Source organism: Argiope bruennichi, chromosome 2 (assembly GCF_947563725.1).
Source record: "Argiope bruennichi chromosome 2, qqArgBrue1.1, whole genome shotgun sequence".
NCBI classification, from domain to species: Eukaryota; Metazoa; Arthropoda; class Arachnida; order Araneae; family Araneidae; genus Argiope; species Argiope bruennichi.
The window spans coordinates 130,927,244-130,955,008 of NC_079152.1; positions in this window are offsets into that span (position 1 = coordinate 130,927,244).

Sequence of the window (27,765 nt, forward strand, 5' to 3'; positions counted from 1 at the left end):
TGCGGCGAATGATAGATATAATTAAATGATGAAATAACTTAAATATTTTAACAAAAAAATGGAATTGGTATAAATGTTACTCAGATTAACTTTGTAAAGTTAATTAAGGTTAGAAGAAATGTGACAATGAAAATTATATTACTGAAGTGCTAAATTTTTAAATGTTAAAATGATATAAAAATACCTTTTGAGTGATGATATGTTCCTTAGTGAATAAGCAAAAGCGCAAAATATTTTTCCTCCTATTATCTTTTAGATAGGCATAGAAAGTTTTAAATAGCGCAATTATTATTTTCAGGGGCAAACAGATATGTGTAAAAGTGTGAAATTCGTCAAAGATGTTCTTAACCCTTTGACTACCACCGACACATATACATTCGACTAACCTTTTAAAATCAGCTTAAATAATTCTATGTAAAATTAGTTTTTCTTATGGGGTAGTTTTTTTTTGATGGGTGTATTCAGACACCATACCCTAGTTACGGGGATTTAAAAATATTAAAAAATTCGAATAGATATGTCTAATACAGAAGCTAATTATCTTCATTTTCTAAGCGATTGCGGAGAGAAAGATTTTAAAAAATTGGTAGTCAATGGGTTAAGGTTCAAACAAACAAACGGACCTTCAATTATATTTATACAGATAAATCTGTAGGAAGATAAATTAATATCATTAGAACAATCAATATCATTAGAACAAAAATCCTAATTATTCTTAAAATTTAAACGTATATTATAAGTGCTGGTTTCATTTATTTCAATCAAAGTATTTTTTGTCAGAGTCTTATGTGTTTACGATATTGCTTTTTTTAATATCTTTTTCTAAAAAAAACTGTATCTTATTTTCAATATTCGAATTTTTTTAACGAGAATATCGAAAATTTTGTTTTATTTTCTTTTTTTAGTTTTAATTTAGTTTTGTTTGCATACCCACATGAAAGAGACAAGTTCTGAATTGCAGATTAAAAATATTTCTTGTGTATTCCTTCATAATAAAAGTTTATTTATGAATGTTCTCTCTTGCCGAGTTTTTTCTTCTTCCTTGTAATATGTTGAGATGAAAAATGCTTCACAAATTCACAATGTTCAAATTTTTTTTCTCTCTTATAGTGAATGCTGTCTATATTCCTGTATAATCATATTTAGTCTTTAAAACATGAAAATCAACAATTTTATTGACTTACGTTCTTGAATTGGCTATTCAAAACAGACTTATAAGTTTACATTCGTATATAATTGTGGTTACCGAAGTGAGAGAGGTTTTAACACTGTAGTTTCGCATTTAAAGAGTAGGCTATTAAACAGAAAAAGAGCGTTAAAATTAAGAAATTATATTAAAGATCCCTATGTAATGAATTATGGAACGTAATGATAACTTAATTGGATCAAGAATAAATTAATAAAAGAATAAGTTTGAAAAAAAATATCGCTTTTTTTTTTTAGTTTACGAAATACAAAGAAAGTATTGCAATCGCTAAAAAAAATATGATTTCGAGGTTTTCAATAATCTCCGCGTTTTAGATCTCCCTGTATGCGAAAAATTCATTTCTGGAATTATATAACGAATTTATCTATCTGTCCTGTATAGCTTAAAAATTTTAACTAGACATATGAAATTTGGTATTACAAATTGGTATGGACCAAATTTGTAGATTTCTACCAAACTGCGAACAAAATCCGTTTGCGAACAAAGTCTGTCTGTTCGACTGTTTGAGTACAAACGGACTTAATAATTACAAAACACAGAAAGCTATGCAAATAAAATTTGGTACACAGGCTTAGCATCTAAAATATAGATTCTTATGAAAGTTTAAATCATATCTGTCAAACCGTTAACCGTCTGTCGGTCTGTACTTTCATATACATGTAAACACAATAATTCATAAACGCGCTGACTTAAATCATTGAAATCCGGTATGCAATCCTGTGACTACAAATGTAATTCTATGACAAATTTTGATGTTAATCGGTCGGCAAAAAGGCAATGAAATACATATTTTCACGACAGATTCAATGAAAATGTTAGATTCAAGCCAAAGATCTGTGTTTTTTAATTATCGTTCATCAATACGATGCAAAATATTTGCAGCGTTACCTATGGTCTAAAATTTTGTGGGGGGGGGGAGATTACTGCAGGGTATGCGAGAAAGTTTCGGCGGATATTCTTGTTGGCTTATTTTGAGAAAAATTGTCGGAATTCCATTAAATGTGTACATTATATGAGGAGGTGTTATTAAGTAATGAGCATAATTTTGTACAGAATAATAATAAAAAAAAAAAATACAGTCCATGACAATATGAAATAGAAATCCTGGCCTCAAAACTATGTCGGCTCATATGATGTCGTCATCCGAGTCAAACTTCTTGCCATCGAGGAATGTCTTCATGGGTCTGAAGAGATGGAAATTTGAGGCTGTCCATGGCTGTGTGGGGAATGTTCGAAAACTTCCAAACTGAGTCCTTGCAGTGTTCACTCTATTCGTGCAATACATTTTTTTATTATTATTAATGTGTACAATATTATGTACGCTTTTTGTTGATACTCCCTCGTAGAAGGGGCTAACTATTAATATTTTCAAGTCAATATCTGCATTATGTTTTGAAAAATTCGGCACTTTTAGAAAATGAAAATTGTCTGTAAGCTGTTTTCTGTCAATCAGAGTTCATGGATAGAAAAAAGTTTTGTTCTAAAAGTGTTATTCTACGATTTCATTTAGTATTATAATGCTTAAATTTCCAAAAACAAAGAGTTTTACTTGTATTATTGATTTTAATAAATAAATAAATAAAAATAATAAATAAAAACTAGCATTCACGTGTGTAACGATCATCGAGATATGAGTTAAAGAGTTAGAATCGAGAAAAAAAAATGTTAACTTCAACGCTTAAAAATAGTGTCTTTTTGCAGTCTTTAGCGGTATGTGATGTGCTAGGATAGAACCTGGGACGTTGTGGTTAGCAGTCCAGTAACGTAACCAGGATACAAAAGCGTACGCTCGTGTAGCGTAGTTGTTAACTGTCTTATATGCAGTACTCTCCCTCCAGTGAGTCGGAGGTGAGACGAACGATATGGCTGTTGAGTGGTGATGTATTAAGCTGTTGTCTAAATGGGACTGTACCCAGTTGAGTAGCGAGTGTGTGTGAGTGAGTGGTTGCTGCGTCTAGTGAGTCGGACGACTTTGGTTGCGGGTAGATGGCACCACAACAGCTGTATGAAGGTTCATTGTCCGAGGTCACCAATTAAGCGGTATGTGATGTGCTAGGATAGAACCTGGGATTTTGTGGTTAGCAGTCCAGTAACATAACCAGGATACAAAAGCGTACGCTCTTGTAGCGTAGTTGTTAACTGGCTTATATGCTATTCACCACAAGTCTATGGATTCTAAATGATAGAAAATTACTTTTAGGCATTTTTTGACGGCCTATTACCTTTAAAAAAGTAGTAGTACCTAGTAGTATGAACATTCGATTTAAAATGTTCCCAGTTAATTCCTACTACATAAATATATTCCCAAAAATTTCTTTCAAAAAAATATTTTCCAAATTTGTACTTTTGTAGAATTTAATCATGATTTAATTAAGTTATAATTAAGTTCCATGACTATTTAATAGGTTTTTTTTGAATACCTGTAAATTTTATTTAAAGTTTCATCTGTCAGATTAATAACTTTTATATAAACGATAAAAATCCGAGTTACAACATCCATCCATCAACCCTTATCCGAGAACATACCTGGGGGCAAATTTAAACGCATACTTTGGATAGTTCTCTGAATAGCTTAGGCCAATAAAATTGCCGAAATGTATTTCTTATATGTTAGTAGTTTTCATGACAATTAGACTGACATGGCAATTAGAATTTCATGACAATTATCGCATTACTCATGCTATGTCTTTTTTTAAGATCGTAAAGCCAGATGATTTCTGAAAACAGAAGATATGATTATGAGATCGGTCAACAACGAAAATAGTTATTTAAAATAGAACAACGATACATTTTTCTGAAAAAATGATAAGTATTTTGTAAATGTTACAAATATTTGAAAATATAATTCTAGATTATTTAAAGTATCTGAATTTTATCTCGAAGTAGTTAATCTTATTTTCAGTTTATCAGAAGAGGGATTAAACGAAAGGTTTTTACACTAACTGATGAAAAATGGACTACTGCCCCATACATTTACAAGACGATTCAGAGAGTTACGAAAAATTAAGTCAGTGAATTACGATTGAATAATAGTTGTGACATTTCAAGACGGTTAAAGAAAAAAGATGGATACGTAATCCTAGATAAAGATTTAACATTTGTGTCTGGCTTTTCGCCGCTAACTATGAATAATACGCAGTTTAGTACATTTACTGTAACACAAATGGACATTACAAAATATATGTATTGTATTTTTATATTGTATGAAATGTGCTTTAAATAAATGTTATATCTAATCAGAATTCTCAAGGAGAATTTATATATTTTTAGCTCAAGTACTAAATAATAATGTTTATGAAGCTGAACATTGCGGCGATGATTTCGACAGTCATTATAAAAGAAATCATATGGCAAAGGGTACAAAACCGAAATGAATTAGAATTTGAAAGAGCCCAAAGGAATTAAGAGTTTCAAAGTGAAAAGATATTTGAATAAGCAAAAGCTGGGTAAGCAATAAATATCTTTGAATAAGCAGAAATAAATATCTGGTGCAGCAAATACTTATAAATCATAATTAACAGCAAAAAAGCGAATTATGATTTACAAAATTTATTTATACATTCATTATTACAAACGTATTTATTAGCTACAAATCCTTTTCCGAAGACCAATAAGAAGAGCTGAAATTGCCAATGATTGGATATTACACATTTTAGGATTGCTCCCAGACAACATAACACAAATAATTGCATGAAAGAATAAATGACAAACAGTTATGATATAAAAAGGATATTACTTGTGAAGTTCAAGCTTAGCCTCGAATAATTTCGGGAAAAGTTTATAATTCACAAAATTATTTTGAAGGGTGGATTGTGAATTTTAAGAGTGGATTTTAGATTGTGAATTAAATATTTCGAAAGATTAAATACTTCAATGATAATATATCAGTTGAAACGAAATGTTTTTAACGAATTTAAAAGAAGATTCCCGGATTGCTGAATAATGTTCTAACCTCTGAAGATTATAACCAATAAACTTGATAAATACGAAACTATTCCAGAGAATTGGATAACTGGATCTCAAACGTATGACAGTAAGGGAGCAATATTCCCAGATAAAGGCCAAAATAACTTGGCAAAGGTGAATATAAAAAATTAAATTCAATTTATTCGAATTCAAAAAATTAAATTTCCGCCAAGAATAGGAAAGACACTTAAAAATGAAAGCAATGGCTATTACAAACCATCTGATATCAAAACCAGCGGGAGTGGTTTCCACAAAACAGTGGTTTGTAGTTATCGAGTTAAATTATATTCTAACAGCTGGACAGACAGACTTCTTCTAACTGGAGTTTGCTCAAAATTTGTTAGAAATCTGCAAATTTGGTATAAAAACCATAAACCAAATTTTATCCCTCTAAATCAAAACTTTTTTCAGTTATCTTTGTCACAGACAGACAGACAGATATTTTCTAAAAATGTGTTTTTTGAAGTCAGGGAGGTTCAAAATGTGGAGATTCTTCAAATCTCCAGTTCGAATTTTTTGACGATTACTATAATTTCTCTATACTACGTAAACAAGAAAGTAAAAAATGAGCCCAAGCGTTTCTCCTTCAATAAATGCTGCCTAATATTTAAACTTTGTCTTAAAAAGAAATGGAAAGAAAAGAATGACGCATAATTAGAAGCTAAACTTAGAGAATATATGAAATTTATAATATAATTGAAATGAACCTGAATAAAAACAATCTTTGGATGGAGGGACATTTCAAGCTCTTTAATTAAGCTATTTATTGCGCTAAATATATATGCAAGTGACATTCGTGAGAAAGCTGATATTATGGTTTCGGGAATCAAATTTCATCTACAATTAAGGCTTCCGGTAAGACGGAAATAGATATCGAGATGGATGTTATATTGGAACGGGAGAAAGGTTTCAGTATTAAATGATGAAAGCTTTTCATTTGACTGATTAATTAGGAGAACGTTCAAATTGCAGTATCTGGTTTATGAAAGCACGGAAGATTAATCGTATGTTGACGAAGCCCCATTTAATAAACTGTAATTGAATTTGAATAATGTAATGTTGTTAATTACAATAAAAAAACTTAATTGTTTTAGAAATTGCACAAAATAGCTTTAATTCGCATTCGATTTCAATTTCTTTTTTGTATAAAATTGTTTAAAATGAGTTGTCATATTTAAAAAAAATAGATTTAAGGATACTGCGACTTATGAATTATGTATTCCTGGAGCTTGAATTCGCTTAAAGTTAATATATATTAAAAATACCTTAGTCTTCAAATTTTTGCTGCTGAGATAACAATTACATCAATGGTGTAACTAAAGAGAGCTGGCAAAATGCTTATTAACCAGATATTTACGTTTTTAATAGTGCTATGAAGTTATGGTGTTATGAAGTGAATGAACCAATGAACAACTATGCAATGAACGAACTTTATGTAAGATAATTTATACAACACAGTTTTAATGTCAGACGAGATGATGGAATAATGGGCATAAAGTTTAGCCAAACAATTTATCTAAAATAAAATATAACCAATATTCCCGGCAAACCAACTGGTCTTTTGAGGCAACTAGTTATCAATGAATAGGATTAAAAATATGTTCTTTTTTGTTTAGATATTCGGAATTAGAAAATAATTTAAATGAAAAATTCGTAGATGAAAGCAAAAATTATAAGAAAAATGTGAAATAAATACTGAAACAAAAAGTGAGATAAAATGCATATGATAAAAAGGAATTCCTTCAAATTCACCAAAAATTAAATATATCAAAAATATGATTAAAATTTAAATTTAAATTATTTTTATCCTCCCTTTAATGATTTTTTTTCTCATCCTGAGTTTTGTTAAAGAATTACGAGAATTTGTGAGTAGTAAAAAGTAATTTCTAACTTAAAGTATATTAATGCAAAATTTGCTCTTTTTAAAAACATTTCATTATATTAAAAAAAATTTCTAATAATCATTCTTCAAAAATTTGTTTAGAAAAAAAATCTTCTGGAAATATCTGCTAAATAATCAATCGAAAATTCGTTCAATCAAAATGTATAAACCTTCAGTTTATTCATATTCTCGCAACTTAATCTTTATTTCAGTTTCTAGCCATCAACATATCATAGGAATTATATAAAATGACTCTTTTTACAGAGTGACAGTAATTATGTATTTAAAAATTCATAAATTGTTCTACCTCCCCTCCCCCTCCCAAGAACACTAGCTCTATTGCCAAAATTTAGATCTAAGAGAGAGGGAAAAATAATTGGAGGAAAAAAAAAAAGCCGTGAAACTAATCATCAACTCGCGTCCCGCAGTCTGCCATTCTTCCCAATCTCCACGTTATCATTGGACAGTAAGTGTAACTTCCAGCAGTATCGATTGGACGGCCAAGAACGTCCTTGACACAACCAGGTATTTATATCGCCCAGGCGCCTTTTGTCTGGCACAGTCGCTAAGGCAGGATTTTTTTTTTAAATGTCACCAAAAAAGAATTTTGCTGTCCGAAGTTGGAGTAGCGAGCCAAAAAACAAGTACTCGTTAGGGGTGGTGGATGGGTGGCGGTAAACGAATGGAATGTCGAGAATTTTTCATCTCCTCGGAAACGCCGATAGTTACAGTTACAGCGAGAACCTTATTTGACTCTTGCTCTGTTTGAGAATTTCCATAAACCGTCACGCACAAGGACCGACCTTCACCAATTAAAGAGCTTAAAGTTCGTGAATTAAATTTTCTTCAGCTAATTGTTTTGGAGGGAGTTAAGTGTTTGTTTGTGTTTAATCTACATAATGATGAATAATAATGCGCCAAAGGTTCATTACTTGATGGAAACATTTAATTTGTTGACATATAATGTATCTCAGAGGAGCGAGTTAATGATTTAAACACATTTAAGAATAACTCTATTAGTGCCAAGAAAGGCAGGTTGATTGAAATACAATTAGAAATTTGACTTTTCATTGAAAAGGTTAGAAGATGACATCTGTTATAATGAATTTAGGTTTTTACAGACGATGATTGCTACCCAACTTATTCTTAAACGAATGAATGAGCTGCTGTAGATTTTTGCTGGCATTTAATTAATCATTCAGAAAAAAATTATATGATTTCCAACAATTATTTATTTATATGTTGACGTTATTGTCAACGTATGGAACTCCAGCCCTCTATAGAATACCTAAGCTAGAATACCTAGGCAAAGTATGAAATATGAGAGTTATTATATACTTTCTCTAAGCGTTGTATATAATTCCTAAATATTCTGTAGGTAAAAAAATGTTATTTAGGCAAATTATAAAAATATATCATTCTCAAAAATACAAATCTTATTTTTAAACTAGCGGGAGTAATCCCCCTAAAATTTCCTCGCATGCTCTCTAATAAACGTGTCACCTCAAAGAATGCCTGGCATGGCATTCGCGTGCAATGATTACGAAATATTAACCTTTGGCGAGAATTTAGTAATTTTAGAAGCTTTCGTGTCAGTCTTGGCGATTAATTCCTGGCATGCTGTTAATAGTATCGAAAATCGAATGTGTATTTTAGATGCGGTTTTCCTAGTCGATCGAAGCAAAAATTGGACACAAAATTACGCTTGTAGACACGAAATACCATACCAAATTTGATATATTTAAGTCATTGCCTCTTTGAGTTATCACGTTTACATGTTTCTGATAGTACCCAAACAGAAGGCCAATCCGTTGTTAAATTTGGCACAGAACTTGAAAGGCTCCGAGACTATAGATGTTAATTTTGTGTATCGAATTTTATCTATCCAGATCTCTTGGTTTTGTATTTACCATGTTGAATTATATTCGAACAGCCGCACAGACAGACTTCCCCTGAGAGGATTTTGCTCAAAATTTCGTACAAATCTACAAATTTGGTTTATACCGAATTTCGTCCGTACACACACACACACACACACACACACACACACACACACACACACACACACACACACACACACACACACACACACACACACACACACACACACACACACACACACACACACACACACACACACACACACACACACTGGTTTTGCGTATGCACGGAGAAAGCCTTTTGCCAGATTGCATTGTGGCTGTAGTAAAATTTGGTGGAGGTGGTATTATGGCCAGGGGATGTTTCTTTTGGTATAAACTTGGACCCTTGATCCAATTTATGGCAAGCTCAACACCGACCCCTGCTCCACTATTCTATACAACAATGTGCTTCCTATGTTGTGGGTTGGATCGATTTCCAGGATGACAACAGCACTTGTCATGTTGCAAGGTCCACCATGGATTAGCATAATGACAATGGGGTGAACCGACTGACCTGGCCTGTTCAGAGTCCAGACTTGAATCCTATAGAAAACCTCTAGGATGAGTTAGATCGGCAAATTGAGGAGTGTAGCAACCATCCGAAATCGATGAAAGAACTCGCGTGTCTTCTCCAAGGTGAATGAAAGAAAATACCACTGCCCATCATCCAAACACTTGTGGAAAGTATGCCCCGGAAGGTTAAGGCTGTAATTACCTCAGGTGGATACTCTACCAACTACTGAATATGAATGAATTGTGTTTATCTCTTTTGTCACAGGTGTCCAATTACTTATTGGTCCGCCCATCAACTTTTTTAACTTGCCTTAGGTTACTGAAATTATATACACAAAAGACAAATATAGTTTACTGAAGTTAACTCATTTATAACGTATATAATATTTGATATCAGAATGCAGTCATCTTGAATATTTTGTTTGTTTTCCAGTAATTGGTATAAAAATATTGTTAGATTGGATGACCTTAGAAAAGTTTTCACAGATAAGACTATATTAGCCACTATTTCTAAAATCCGTTTTATAATTTCACTCAACATCATTGAGACGGATAATAGTATTGACCGAGAAAGCACACTTTCTTTGCAACTAAATATGATTTATTTTTAGAAGTAAAGAGAATTGAGTTAAAATTAAGTACATTTTTATAGGACCTTCAGTTTTATTAACTTACAAACTAATAGATTGAATCACGACTGGATAACGATTTATGTTTTAAAAAAAGAGAAGAAACAAGAATCAGAAATAAAAGTCAGAGATGCACTTAGCTAAAGCTTAAAAGCACTTTTCATGAAATGTTTGGCTAAGGGCTTAGGCTTAGAAAAAGTAAGTATATATGAAAAAAAAAAACGGTTAAGGGGAAAAAAATATGTTTTATAGAAAAAGCATTCTTTGAAAATAGCTTAGTTTTCAAGTTCTTGCATTCATCCCTTTTTCTTTTTCTTCCTTATAGTTTCTAAAGGAAGATCATTGGCACTTTGTTTTTAAATTGCTGGAATACACAAAAAAATTTTAAATCCTTCAGATCTTTTACCACTGCTCACGAGTCCAGTTATTGAAATTTGCGGCTATAAAATGATTTTGTAATTTATATACTACGTTTTTTTATTTCAGTTTATTTAGTCTGCTATCTATATTTGCAGGAAAAAAAAGGAACGACAACCTCGAAATTCCCTAAAATTTGAATTTTTTATTATTATTCTCTCCCCATTCAAATAAGATTTTACTCCAATGCATATACAGTTTGATTATTAAATAACCTGCAACTTTTAACTAAAATAACTTCTCAGAGCATAACTAGATGTCATTAGGGATGCATAGAAAGTAAAAGGCCATAAAAGGCAGTTGTTTAACATAACTTCTACTCTTTTTTAGTATATCCATCAAATCATCATTTTAGACCTAAAGATAATTTTTTATTGAAAAATATTGTAATTATTCAGTTAAAGGATAAAAATATTTCTATGAAAATCATTTTCAACATTTAAAAAAGGACTAAATTTTCCGGAGCAATGTTGAAACTTCTGCATGAAAATATACAAATCTTGAATATGAATCCTTCTTTGAAAATGATTTTAAAAAAAGAATTTTTTTTGTGGCTATGTTATTACTTTTAAATTTTTTACTATTTTGTTACTTTTGAAATTTTTACTATTTTGCACTTCTCACTTTGAAAAAATTATCCATTAAATTAAAACTCTTGCTGTATTTCTTCTTGAAATGCAAAGAAGTGTTTCTTCCTTGAACAAGAATCTTACTATATTAAGTACTAGCCTATATTAGCTTTTGGTGACCATTTGGCTCTGTGGGATAAATGGATGCTAAATTTTTAAAGTTTGACATTGAATCTGTGTGAATTAGCGGAATTGATAGTTTGCCTTATGTATACACTATCACAAAACCCACAATTTAGAAAGTATATCACATTAAAGTTTTTACATCCCAATTTAATATTATTGTAAAAGAAATTCTTGTCACAAATGAGACATGTTTTACATCTGGAATTATTGCAAAATTTTAGTTTACGTCCAAATTGTAAACACTGGAAAACATGTTAGACAAAACTGGAATACCAGAGTTGCAGGATCTCAATCCAAAATGGCCCTCCCGGAGCAACTTTCCGCTACTTTAATTTTAGTTTAAACTTGGTATATTGAAAAATTTCCTTTGTATGTTTTATTTTATTTTGTATCTCAAATTTATAGCGATTTTCCATCTTTATAGCATTGGTCCACGAAGCATTTGGGGCGAAGACATGGTGTCATTTCACTTTACTGTGCGGTTCTATCTGCAGAAAATGCTGTGATTTCTTTTGTAATCCCCATGAATTTCATATCCATTAATTTAAAATTTTCCTACAAACCATACATTTATTTTTACTTCTCAACCCTCTGAACCGAATCTGTAGCGTAAGTGTATGCTCGTGAATGTATGTTCAAAGAATATTGAGGTTTGAGAGTTGATCATGTAGTCTAATCAGTGTTAGAAAGAATTATGGGCAGTTTTAGTATCATCTTGCGTTTGGGTTTGCTTTACAACATTTTGATGTCATGTCAGTAACATTAGATACACTCTAAGAACTGCATCCTATGACAGTAAAATATACACCTGTAGCAGATAATTACTTTTTGCTTCAACTGAGATTCTGGATTCGCAACAATTATCAGATTCCAACGCATTGTTCTTTTGGGTGGAAAGTCAGTGATGCATCACACACACACACACACACACACACACACACACACACACACACACACACACACACACACACACACACACACACACACACACACACACACACACACACACACACACACACACACACACACACACACACACACACACACACACACACACACACACAATTAATGTTTTTAGTTAGTAAAACATCAAAATGCTTAAAAAAACACAGAGCTTTGAAAGGAAGTTTCAGTATATTCAAAATTGCTTTTGGAGCATCATGAAGACTTTGGAAAATCTCTAATTTTGAATAGTTGTCAGATGATGACCTAGTATATTCCTTCTAAACTTCTATGCCATATCAACATAAAGCTACGGAGCCAATGTCGTATTACCATGTTATTACGCCCTGATTGGAGGTATTTATTTTTAGATGCCTAAATTGACGTATATAATATTCTAAAGCCTAAATCGATCCCTATTATAAATAGGCTCATATATTCTTGAAAAGCACGAATTGCTATTTTTTGCAACTTTTTAACAGTACATTGTAATTCTGCTTCATGCTATAATAGACTACACTACTAACTATACAATTAATAGAAGAGTAGTCTCTGAAAATAATGGCATACGGAAAAAAAGAGTTAATGAATAACATTCATCTTAAAAAAGACATGAAATATAAGTTTTTGCTTTAAGAATTCTATTTAACCAATTATGGTCATATATGCACTTATTAACTTTTAAATTTATTTGAAAATAATCAATCACCATTTACTTTATACAAAGTAAAATATTTGGAATGATAGGTTTTATTTTGCGTTCCTCTAAATTACTGATTATCTCGGCCGATCTTGCTTATTACATTGGCTACTTATATTTGCTTAACCCTTTTACCATCGTGCCCCTACGCCATACGGACATCATAAACTAAGATCAAATTATCGAGCGATGCTTTAATTTGATATATATATTATATAAAATCCACAAAACCATAAGTGTTCTATGGATTTCTGATTAAATCAGTAGGACGGCAGATTCTCGGAACGGAAGTTGTCCTCTAATTAGATGGACGAGAACAAGTAAAAAGTTTAACAAAATTTGGAACTGCTGTAACGGCATGCTTCAAAATAAAAAAAAGAAGTCAATTTTGAGATAAGGTGCCAACCGTAGCACGATCAAATGACTTTACAGTTTCCGCAATCGTCCCACATTAAAATGGGAACGACTGATTTCACCCTGAACCAGAACATGAAGATGAATAGTGTGATCTCTTAATATTTAAGCTTTAATAAATTGTTTCTTTTCAGACAGATCGATGACGATTGTAGACAGCCAAAGATGCAGCTGGTAAACAAGTGGTAAATAGGCGAAGGGCGGTTACTATAACTGGAGCGCACTAACTAGTACTATCGATATATCGATCCAAGTGCGCAAAGAAGGGGATTGTGAGCGGTGTCTTTTTAAAATGAGAGCTCGCTTTGTGCTGACCTTTGTGAGACTTCCGGACTTCTTGAAGATGAAGGATTTTGTAGGCTCGGCTCGCCATTTATTTAAAATGGGCAGCGGTTATATATTTATGTAATTTAAGAGTTATACTAGAGTGGTTAGAAAGTTGTAAATTATACTTGTAAGGCAACTAGCTTGGCCTGATGATGTGCTAAAAATCGCTTACAGTGTCAAAATCAATTGAAAGAAAAATAAAATGTTACTTTTAACACAAAATCAAATAATAAAATTATATGTTTCAAACTGGTATAATATAATTATTCTGGTACATCGACAACAAAAAAGAAGTATTTCCTTTTAAAATGTCATCGATTTTGTTTTGAAATATATGGTTGCCATAAGTAAAAAAATTCTTGCAAAGTACCTTACAAGAAAAAGCAAGTTAAATAATTTTTAATACACTTAATTCTAAAATACGAGTGAAAGTATAAAAGTTTTTTATCATATTTGTGACGGAAAGATATACATTTATCTCTCAAAAAATTGATTTTTATCTCCCGTTTTAGTTCAATTTTATTGATGTCCCCTTTCAAAGTTCTGGCTTCTATTGAATATTTATTATTATTTTTTTATTATTTTTGGATGAATTTCGTGATTTTTTCAAGCCTGATGAGATGACGAGGCCTACACTTTAGCCTACGTGCCATTCTCCAAAACGTTTTAACACAATTAACAGGACTCAATTACATTGGAAAACTTTAAGAATATTTAAAACTAAAAACACTTCTTAACGCATAAGTAAATTTTCAGCTAATTATGACTAGATAAGAATTCCTCGATTGTATCATTGATCATAAAATAAATTATATAAGCGAATGAAAACTTCAAATAAATCGGAAATATTTATAATATACAATTTTAGACTTTAAAAGTGTAATCAATAATAAATAGTGCATGCAATGGTAAATAAATTTTAAAGTGTAATAACAACTTTTTTTACTTCTAAACATATAATTCCAAATCCGGATAGATTTGATTGATTTCAGAGTCATTTTTAAAACATTTATCAAATGCAGTTTTCTTCTCTAAAGAAACAGTTGCAGAATTTGGTTTTATTATTCTTTTCAAAGAAAATAGACGATTTTTGGGTATATATTTTGCTCTTCTTTACATACAAAATGATCTGAATTTTTCAATTTGTATAAATGAAAAGGTGGCCATCTATATTGACTGATATGATATTAAATATATCAAAGCATGCAATCTGAGGTTTGAGAAACACGAATGACTTGCAGGCAGTAGTTTCACGATACCAATCGTCTATGATACTAATTAGAAAATTAAGTTTATGAAACACTATTTCAAAATAGATGTTTTTATATTTTGTATCTGACAAATAATGTTATTTTATGTATAATTTTTGCAGTTTCACACTGAAAATTTCCCTTACTTGAAAATGTATAAAATGTATGTTTATTTCAGCATCACTAACTACCATACTGTTTGGATGGTGTTGATAAACACTGGTACATATCATAACGATTTTGTGATGCTGCTTCTTTGCAAAATTACTTTCATGGTAAGGGAAATTATTTTTTAGTTTTAATAATTATTTTACAGTTCCAATACTAATTTTTTAGTTAAATGTGTTGTTTTAATGGCATGGATGCCTAGTCGATGACCCGCGGGCTTGGGGATCATTTGGCTACGAGTTTGGCGACTTTGGTGACAAAATCGAAAGTTCACGAAACTGAAATTTTGGCGATGTACTAAATAGGGGCGAAATTATAATAATCTTCTAGAACATTCTGTACTCTGTTCCAGGAAATAAAAAAAAGCCGAGTAGTTGAGCAGTCGTCAGTAGTGTAAAAAGAGGAACACATAATTGGAACTCTCTTAGAACATTTTGTATTGTTGCGATTATTTATTACGGATTTGCTGTCTGGTTACTGTTATTTACTACAAATGTTCTTCTTGTGTACTCTTGGGTTGTATTTTGCAATTGCATATTCGTGTTTTTGTATAAAAAAGCATCTTTATGTGTAATTGAGACCGTTGGACATTTCACTGTATTCACACACATACGCAGACGGACGGATTTTAAGATATTCTCTATAACAATATACTCTTCATTGGTCAATTAAAGGTGTTGTGGGGAGTAAATAAACCGGTAAAAATGCGTGTGTTAGTAGGAGCTCCAGCAGGAAATCCGAGAAATGAGTTTAACTGTACATGTGTAAATAGTAATTATTTACACATGTACAGTTAGCATATGTAGATAGACATTATTTAATCATCAAAAGGTATAAACTCATTATGCCATTACTTGTGTCAAGGCATACGACAAACCTTTTCGGACAATAATTATCACCAGGACTGTGTCTTTTGAGCGATAATACCGATTTTGTCAGAAATTGATACGTCTATCTTTCCATTATCTACTAAAAGTTATCTAGGGTTAAGTCAGCCTCAGTTTATTCCTTTTAAGTTGGGGGCGTATTGAAATATTTTTAATAACTATACCATTTTTAATAAAATTTTGTTCTCATTTCTTGCACTTTACCTAATCTACAGCATGGCAGGATCAAATCTTCAGTCAATTTCTGAGGCCAAAATGAATATCAGATTGTTAGATCCTATAATGAGAAGAATCAGAGGAACTTTTCAAAAATCATGGTAACTCTTGGAATGCTTTGGAAGCCTCGCCACATTCCTAGAACATTTTGGAAATTACCTTAATTTCCAAGTGTTTCTGCAGCAGTTTTGAAACTTCTCGAACATTAAAAAATGTTTTATAACGATACAGTAAATATTTTGCAATGTCCCTGATTGTTGTCACATATTGCAGTAACTACTGAAGCATTGTAAATATGTCTAAAAATATTCCACAAAACTTTGGAAGATATAGAAATTTTCTGAAGTATCAATAAAATAACGTTAATAAATACAACACTAAATGCGTAACATTGTTATTTTCCTTTTTCCCGAGAGGTTTTGATAAGAAAAAGACAAGACATTGATAATTATTCTGCTTGTCTCTATTATTATTATTTATGATAAAGACAAATAGGAATGAATGTGCGAGTCAGCACTGTATAGGCCAGACCTTTCCATCTGGAGCCACTAGAATTGGCACTTTATATAAGAGAATGTGTACCTAAGAGCGATTTTTTTTTAAAAAAATAATTGAAAGCTAATTGAAATTTTGATATTTTTTGTCATAATTTCCGAAGTTAATACAATGATGATTTTTACATCATCTTAAAATCCCCCCCCCTAAAAAAAAAAACTTTTTAACTATACAATTTTTTTTTTGTTGCAATGCTTTTTTACAATTTTTATTTAATTTTTAAAAATATTTTAAGCGTATTTTACAGCAATATAATTCATTGCCGCAGTGAAACTCAAATTATTTTCATTGTAGTATAAATATTTCACCTTAACATTTTTTCTATTATTGATGAACAAAATATGAAGATGTAGCTTATTTTTTTATGTTGAAAATGTTTTAGTGCAAAATACCCTTTCAATAATACTTTTGAAACTTTATTCTAATTGCAAATAAGGTTTAACTTCGGAATCAAGCAATGGCGAAAATTTTTTTAAGTGTGCCCATTTTTAAATTCTTTTGCTTTCTCTTATGATATAGTTGAATGCATGCGAATATAGACAGAAAATTAGAGAAATGCGTAGCAGAATGAACAGAAAATGTAAGGCTTTTAAGTATGAATTAAATGTCTATCAAAATTTGAAGCCTAAAAATATTTTGCTCTAGAAGAAATGATGTCGAAATTAAAAAAAATGTTCCGCTGAAATTTTTATGAACCATATTAATCCCAGTGAACCAATTGGTCGCCAAAGCAGCTGGTATGAAATATGCCAAATGAATATCTTTTTGAAGGAAAAACTTCCCCATTTCATTATTTCCAGGCTTGTCGATTAATTATTTAAAAAATTAAAAGAACGACAATGTAAAAAAAGACATCAATTAAAAACTTTTTCTAACTAAGATGTATATCATTTCATTAGAAAAGGCCGTTTAAATTTTTTCCCTCGAGAGTTCTTTTTGAAAAGAAATTATTTTTTGTTCATTTTAGTGTGAAAACATTTATCGCAACCGAAAATAAGAAACAAATAAGAAAAAGAGCCAATTGTTGATAATAAATAAAAACAAATACAATTTGAATTAATTTAGCTCTTCTGCTGATTTTAATGAAATCTTTCAAATTAAAATGAATACTTTGATTATTGATTTATATATATTGAATAATGAAAATAATTTACGCTGTTATTTTTGCACATATAAGCAGAATTTTGTAAAAAAAATAAAACCTTAAAAGTTTAAGGGACAAATAGAAATATTCCGAGTAAATTAAAATCTCTATCACTTTTATGGCGCATTTTATATTTAATGAGCGTTTCGAAATTTTATTTCTTATCATATTCATTTAAGCGTAATTTCCGTATACTATTGCTTTTAACGCATTATGATTTTACAAGTCCTTTTTAATCTTCAGAATTTTGATAAAAATATTTTTGTTTACTATTACACAATAATAAAAGTAAGATCTTTAAAAGCTTTAATTTTATTATTCCCCACTTTTCAAATCCTATCAAATTATTTAGTTAGTCCTTAGTTAATTTACTAGCTATTTTTTTTATCAGTTTCTCTAACAAATGGTGCTTCTGGTAGGAAATCAAAGTTAAATGAAAATTAATTTAATTAATTAAATTTAATGTCCTTTGATAATTCAATTATGAAAACATTAAAATATGCATTGTAATCGGAAATACACATTTGTGCAAAATCTCAGAAGTCTAGCATGTCATACAGCAAGAGAAAAATTGATCACATAATTCCAATTTTAAATTAAAAGCATGGAAATAAGAGCGTGTTAAGATTCGAAAAAAAAAGTTTATGCTATGAAAGTTTTCTCCACTTTTAAGGAACTATGTTTTAGTTAATGCATGAAATTAATTTCTCAAGAAATGACTGCTTGAATAAAACAGAATGAATTAGTATATTCATACTAAAATTCTTATCAATAGAACTCTGATGAAATTGATTGCCTTTTTTGATGTTATGAAATCTGAAGAAAAATCCCCCTTTAAATTGTTCGAGAATGTGGCATTTTTTGAATAAAAATGCCATATTTTTACATGATGTGGCATGAAAGTGTAGAAGAAATAAGTATAAATAAATTTTAAAAAAATGAAATCTACGATATCAAATTTCAAGTTATCATGTGAGAACATATTATTTTTAAGTCATTATTTGTCTTAATTTAAGTCATTAAACAGTTTAAACCGGTTTGAAACAATCACGAGACTTCTCATTTTCTCTCTCTCTCTCTCTCTCTCTCTATATATATATATATATATATATAATTTTTTTTAACTTTCATTTTCAATTTTTCTTGCTGGCAAACAAAGTTTTGGTGCTGGAACGATTTTGAGATGAAAAATACCTATCGTTTTTTTAAATATCGACGCATGCGTAATCTGATAGTCTCATGATTGTTTCAAACCGGTTTAAACTGGTTTATGACTTAAATTAATTAAAACGATTCGTAAGAATTCAGAGAATTAATATTTTGGAAATCAAGTTGCAACTTTAGTTGCGATAAATCGCCTAAATGTGACAACCTTTTGCTTTATTTTCTATTAACCCTAAAAGCGAAAAATTGATGACTCAAAAGTGATAAATCGCCAATTTGTTGCCTACGCATTTTGAGGCTTCAAAAACCTCAAACCAAAACAACATCATAACATCACATGATAACACATGATAACAAGCATAGAAGAAGTAAGAATAAACAAGTAAGCCTTCATTCTTGAACCAATCCATTCACTTGCCATTTAATTCCCATCTATTTAATCAAAATCGAATTTAACGTAATCTGCTATCTTATAACACCGCTGTTATATAAATAGGACAATTCGTGCCAATTGAAATACCGGTACTTCTTGGTCTTAAAATGCCAATTAGAGTTTATTGTGTGTCAGTCAGAATCAGAGTCGATGATATAACCGCAATCACATTCAAAGCGAGGTGAAATATCTGGGAGATTTTGGCTGCTCGTATCTTATCGAACATAATCTCGTAACTGAGTATAGCTGGGATTATGAATGTATAGACACTATCTTATGTTGAAATTTTCTGCTATTCGGATATAGCAGCAAATTTGTGTTTTTAAATACGTGCTGATATGTCTAATATCAAAATGATTTAGAAAATAATTTATTTGCTGGTTAATGCTTAGTATCAATTATCTAGACAATTTAATCTCATCATCGAAATATTTACTGTTTCAATAAAATATTGTATATGAGCATGGTTTCTGTAGAAACATAACGAATTAGGTATGAATCACTTGAAAAACTTTGTAAAGATTTTGGTTATGGGCGAAATCTCAGAATACCCTGATATACATGTAGACTTCAATTTGAGAATGATTTTTTTACCTAGAAATTTCAAGGTAAATTATGATCGATGGGAAGATCTCGTATAGAAGTATCACTAGTAAGATTAAAAAATCTTATTGGCTCTGGTGTAAACTCATATATCACCAAAATGCAAGGCAAAGCTTAGGTAGAATCAAATATCGATTTTGATATGTTCGAGAAATCAGTTACTAGTTCAGTTCTAAGATAGGCTCTATCTTACAAGAAATGATTGCAGAGTTAAAAAAAGGGACAATTTTTTTTTAATAACAGCATCTCATCCCACTTCAAATTTCCACATCTTTGCCTTCATGTAATACTTTTCTTTCTCTCTCTCTCTCTGTCTGTGTGGTGTAAGAGAGAGAGAGAGAGAGAGAGAGAGAGAGAGAGAGAGAGAGAGAGAGAGAGAGAGAGAGAGAGAGAGAGAGAGAGAGAGAGAGAGAGAGAGAGAGAGAGAGAGAGAGAGAGAGAGAGAGAGAGAGAGAGAGAGAGAGAGAGAGAGAGAGAGAGAGAGAGAGAGAGAGAGAGAGAGAGAGAGAGAGAGAGAGAGAGAGAGAGAGAGAGAGAGAGAGAGTTTCATATATTTTGCTTTATTCATAAATCATATATTTTGCTGACTATATTTTCGATTATTTCCTGCGAAAGCGAAATGCATGGTTCAAAATTATTTAAGATTTTATTACAGATGTTAAATAGCTCTAAACATTTTAACGCAACACATTTAATAGCATCAAAATGAGTTTAATATAGCTATCAAAATTAATTTTAGCTTGAGACCAACAGAATACGCTACAGTCTATTTGGAGTAAAAATCAATGGATTTAACTTCTTTTCTAAAGATGTGGTTTTAAATCGTAATTAATTCTTCCATTATAGAATGTTCCTTTTGAAATTGAATACCTGATCATGGATTTTCAAAATGGAATATTAAGGTAGAAATTAAAATAAAAATTGATTTCAATTTGTAGAGAATAGAATAAGTCATGGTTCATATACGACATTAAGTTAAAAAAAAATAAAATAAAAGTTTCTATATAAATTTTAACCACACATTTGTTATGCATACTTGAAGTAATAAACGAAGTCTATCAGAAACAAAAGACCTTTTGTATTATTGGAAGGGTCTTAAATTTCTCTCTGTTAGAATGCAATTACTGCCTTATCAAATCAACTGCTATTGATTGTCAAGTGAATTTAATCTGCTAATGGGACTTCGACAGTCAACAAAAAGGGAACTTGGCACAATAGGGCGCTGCTATTAATTTTGCTGCGAAAGAACAGCCGAAAATTAACGTTCGACACACGGAAAAATCTCTACTATTTCCATCCAAAATTCTTAATTGCTGTTCCATGCTTTTTGGCAGCCGGCGTCAATGCATTCTTTGGACGGGGAGCATAAATTTTATTCGAAGTCATTGTGGTTGACTGAGGAAAAATAACAGCGCCAATATATAAATGGGAAACTTTGGTATGCAGGAAAAGCATTAAAAAGAGAGCCGTAGCAGGATCGATAGTGGGACCTTTACGGGAGGACATTTGGCGCGATGCCACGGCGACCGTCGCCAAAAGAAATGGAGCCAAATTTATTCTTTTGATGGAGAGCTCCGAGGAATTATTTAATTACTAAATACGAGTTGAAATCGATGGCGTTCGATGCGTGTTAATAATACACGATATATGTCATCGGATAGTCGATGTTGAGGCTTTAATAAGTCGTTCGTGTTATGGTTACTGGTCCATGTTACACACTGGTTAGGTGAGGTGATGGATCGACAACATCCATTATTCCATACACGTGTGTCCCGGAACAGGAATTATTAGTTAAGCTGGAAATTCGAATACTCACATGATGCTGTTTGCAAAATTTAATTAGTTAAAATTTTTTCTTGATTAGGTAAATTAAATTTATATAGCCAATATCTTTGGCTAGACTGACCTAATTTGTTTTAAATAGAAAAACAAATATAATACTAGTTGTTCACAAGATCTCATCAGAACTTCAAAAGATTACTAAAAATACAGTTGATATGTTAGTTGAATTTGTCTGCAAAGTTTACGTTAGCATTAAATTTATGCATTTCAGGTTTTCCATTTACAAAAGAAAAACTTTGAAAATTGTTACTCTTTAAGAATCGGTGCAATATATATCGAAGAAAATTCAGCTTCCTTTAGAGAGGTGTAAAAATATCATCTTCAGAATAAAAATGTGAGACATTAATGACTTAAAGCAAAAGCAATTCAATATTCCTTTAAGAAGCTTCATTTAAAGGTTTTATTTTATTCATAGTTCATGATGATTTATATTGTCGAGGTCACTGAATGAAATTTGGTCATAAAAGGATTCATGCAAAAAAAAAAAAAAAGTTTATAATATTGCAAATGTGGGGGGGGGGGATTCTTCAATATCTACTAGATTAGTGATAATTTTCACAGATTTGATTATTTATTTATTTTTCCATCAAAAACTTGAAAAATAATGGAATTTTGGAAATATCCTGTATATTATATAAAAGTATTTACATACAATTATTACAGTCCAGAATATATTTGCTAGGAAAAAAAATTGTTTTCTTTAAAACACAATATCTGCTTCCATTTCTAGTTTTTCAATTATTAAAGCACGGATTTAAAAAAAATGAAAAGAAGAAAACTGCTTTGCAGCTGATCTCATTGAAAAAACAACGCGAAAGGAGTCTCTCCGAAACTTTCTCACATTCACTATAGCAAAATTGTTAACCCCGCACCTCGTCATAAAATTATGGATTTGGGGCAAGACCATGAAAGCCACGAGTGCTCAGATTTTTATTTTCACTCATGAGAGTTATGCAATTTTCATAATTTAAAGATCGTTACTTGTGATTGACAAAATTCATAATTTAAAGACAGTTACTTGTGTGGCGAACAAAAGTTGGCTTGAATAGAGCATTTTAAATGAATCTAGTGTGCAATTTTTGGCGATTCATTGTTAACATGCGATTAATACACAAATACCGTAAATCGGATATGTATTGTCGACACCTCTTTTTCGATCGATTGAAACCAAAATTTGGCACAGAACTATAACTGCAATCACATGCCAAATTTCGTTGATTTGAAGTATTGTCTTTTTTTAATTATCTCATTTATATGCTTGAGAACGCACAGACCAACAGACAATCCATCTTTATCAATTCTAAATCTAATGAATCTACAGTTTAGATGTTAAAACTGACAACCAAAATTCTTTTATCTTAGTTGCTACGTTTTCGAATAATTGTGTTTATATCGATGCAAAAGTACAGACTGTAAATTCCTTGACGGATTTACTTCCAAATTGGATATACATTATAGATGTTAAACCTGTATACCTCGTTTTATTTTTCTATTTCTTCACGTTTTGTAATGATCGTGTTTACTTGTATTCGGACAGTTTGGCAGTCAGGCTTCTGAATGGTTTTTGTTAAAAGTTCGACGGAAATCCACAGATGTAGTGCAAAGACAATATATCAAATTTCATCAGTCTAACTCAGAATTTAACTGAATGATCGCGTTCTTAAGCAGACATAATTCGAAAAATCCGTTTCTTTGCTTTAGACACGTCTGAAACGTGGTGATTCCTCAAAATCTCGAATTCCAATTCTTCAATGATTGCTATGCTGTCTCTTTGTATACTTTGTAAGAGTAAGTAATAATGTCGAAATTAAATAAGAAATAAACAAAATACTGCACCGCGTATTTTCAAATGTTTTTTCTTTCTCTTTTTTATGTTAAAACTATGAATCTTTTGTTTAAATGAATACTTCTCATCGTTTTGTCTTTTGGCATCTTTCCATGTCAGCTTTGATCGTGACCTACTTTTACTGAAATCTATTCAATTCCCCTACCCATTATCAAGAAATCTAGACATTAAAAAATAATGTTAAAGCATTCTAGAAGTGCATGCATGTTTTTAAATATTTTTTAAGGGTGGCATTTTATTTTTATGTTAATTGAATGTACTTTTATTTATTTTGATTTCAATAATTGTTTTTTGCAGTTATTCTGCTTATTTTCCCCCCTTGCAACATTTTATACCTCTACGGGTGCATGCTCTTTAGGCAGAGTAAATTGATCTTGTATATCTATAGAAGAAACACGATGGCTATTTTGAAACGGAAATCCTATTTGTGAGCCATGGTCTGCTCATGAGGAGATCTGTGATTGCAAACTCCTCACCAAACTTCTAAAGTAACCTAGCGGCAGGTCTTTCGAACTTTGACAGGATTAACCTTGCATCAAATCCTTATATAGGGAGTTTCTGTAGTGGAATTAGGTTCAGTAACTCTCCAATTCGATCAAAGTTTCTGGTTCCTGAAGAAGAATTGAGAAAAATAATATAGAAAATGAGATTACGAAATACTGATGTTAAGAAAGCCCAATTATTTCATATCTTTATATAAATTTCAGTTTATAACAAAAAGAAATAATGAATCAATTGCATGCATCTTCCTTCTGTATGATTATTCATCAATGTAATTTAGTTAAAAAAAATAATAAAAAAAATAATAAATCAATTCCTACTTAGGTCAACAAAGAATTTTTTTTTATTTTAGTTACATTTTATTAAATAATTACAATTAATATAAATGTGTATATACATATGACAGAATCACAATATTAAGTGGCAAAAGAGAAAGCGAATTTCCATGCGATTGTCCATTTTCATTTCTATATATGGTGTTGGACTATTATTTTTGTTTGTTACACCTAATAATAATAGATAAATATTTAGGTTTGTTAGATATTTATTCCTAAATTTATATCCTGCTAAATATCTTATATAGGATAAATTTTTTTCTTCCATATAAAACTAAAATTAATTAATTAAATTTAATTAATGAATTAATATTTGAAAAAACTGTATGAACATCAAGTGTCATCCACTACAAGTTTAAAAAAAATGCATTTGAATTTGAGGGGATGAATAAAAAGTATTTTATTAACGATTGAAAATTTGAACAAGATATGTAAATATATATAGTGAGAGTGTGAGCTAATAGTAGAAATTGAAATAAGAAGCAAAGGAAACCCTTTGCACTGTTGAATAATTCACCATACATCAGTAAAATAATCAGCATATATGAAATAAAATTCCAGTTGCTATATTGCATTTGATGGATGCATTATGAAGTTTCTTTTTAGGTGTATGCAATGCATTATATTAGGGGTTATGCAAAATGACGTTTTTAATTACTTTCTTTATGTATATTTCCTTATATCTTAGCATTATGGATTACCATTTTTTTAAACACACACACACATAGTACAGAGAGAGAGAGAGAGAGATGTAGATATAGACAGATAAATTATTGCATAATTAAAGGAAGAATCCAATTAAGGATGAAAAAAAAAGAGGAAGTGGTTTCCCTAAAATTTTCTCTTATATATTCTAATAAAGTTGTTACCACAAAGAATGTCTTGCATGACACTGGTGTACAATAATTATGAAATATTAATCCTTGGTCGGAAGTTAGCGTTTTTACTGAATCTATCGTGTTATACTTGACGAGTGCTTTAGCGATTAATCCCGACATGTGATTAATAATACCCGAAAATCTGTATTGTAGACGGGTTTTCACCCACTGATTGAAACAAATATTTGACATAGAATTACGTTTGTAGCCAGAAAATCACCAATACCAAATTTAATATATCTGAGTCCTCGCACTTTTGACTTATCGAGTTTACATATTTCTGTAAGTACAAACCAACAGACTGACAACCTTTTGTTTTGAATTAAAATTGAAATTGTTCTGAAATTTATACTATAGATGTTAAATGAATGTTCCAAATTTTGTTTATCTCTGTTTGTTTTGTAGTTATTGCGTTAACTTATATTTAAACAACTGGACAGAATATTTCCTCTAAACAGAATTTGCTCAAGGTTTGAAAAAATCTACAAATTTGGTGTAAAAATCCATATACCAAATCTCATTCTTCTAGTTCAAAGTATTTTGACATATTTTGTCACAAACAGTTAGACAGACATTTTCCAAAAATGCATTCTTCGAACTCAGAGAGATTTAAAAAAAATTGTCAAAATCTCGCGCTCTAATTTTTTGCCGATTACGATACTTTCTCTGTACTATGTATACCAGAAAGTAAAATTAAAACAAAAAATGTAAAAAAATGTCTCTATTTAAAAATAATAAAATATCTACAATTTAAAATATGATTATATTAGAGATAAATCTGAATAGTGTTTGATTATTTTTCCTTTCATTTCTGTAAATAGTAGAGAAACTTTTTTACTATTCCCAATCCGAGATTTACTTAATATATGATCCCCAGTATGGTTGACTTTTTGCGGGCGGAATTTCCAGCAAATAAAATAAATTATATCTCGTGAACCACTGCGAATTTCGAAGCGAAATTTATAATACATTTATAATTTATAAAAATACATATATTTATAAAAAAGACATTCATATAAAAAAGATCGAATTTTTTAAATCGATATTATTAATGGAAATTTTTTCAAATAATAGTTAATTAACAATGCTAATTAACTCTTGTGGAATAAATCTGTCCTCTTGGTTTGTTTCCTTCGATATCAATTTCGTGAAGATGCAATGGATACTAAATAACAAAATTACAATTTTTTTTGTGGTGGATAAGAGATGTTATAATCTATAAGATTGTGAAAGACAAGAAACAGCAGAAGACTTTCTATAAAAGTAGAAATTTTAATAAGAATAGTTAAAATAAGTTATAAAAAGTAATGATAGTAATTCCAAATCAATCGTTTTTTTCTTAGTGGAATTTAACTACTTGTAAAATTCATCACTAAATACAGCTTTAATGCAAACAACAAGTGTTTGTTACTGCAACTTTTCTTATCAACAAATGATTAATATTCGAAGTTATTGACGAACACGAATTATTAGAGTGAATTTTCAGCTTATCAAATGGTTTCAAAGTTATCGTCGATTTTCATTCAAGCTTATCGTTTCATCTGCATTCACTGCTATAAAGTTAAAAAAAATGGTAATGATACAATATCGCGGAAGAACGTGTTTCTGCTCTTTAGAAAATATAATAAATAGTACCGCAAAGCAACCTTCAAAAAATAGGACCAAAATGGCTGATATTATGTTCTTTTGCTGGAGTGCAATGAAATACTTTGGCTAGCACAAAAGAACATGCAATTAATCTTTTCTTTAAGTTGGAGAAAAATTAATTGCTTCCCTTTCTCTGAGTTATTTAAAAAATAATGAAAGAAAAATTCTTTTGTTATGATAAGCCAAAAAAAGAAGAATTATTTGAAAATAAAATAAAAGTGGTGAGTCGTTTTACTAAAATAAGCGTAAAGTTCAATCGTTTTTTTGTGCTAAAATGGTTGAAATGAAGATATTATCTTAAAAACTGTTTGTCAAACATTAAAAAGTAATCAATTTAAATTGAAACTTAATACAGTTATATAAAAATATTATCTTCAAAGACATGGTATTTAAATATTTAGGTAATTAACTTTGATTAGCATAATATTTCATTATATATTTATTTTATATACTATATTTAAGAGGTTCTAAAATTTAATAAACAAAGTATTGACAAGACGCAGAATCAAAACATTTTTGCGGTAAAATATAGCATTAACTAAAAAAAAATGGAACTTTAACAAAAGGGTGCTTGTCAGTGAATTATATAGAAAAAAAAGTAGAAAACTGATAAAATGTGCAA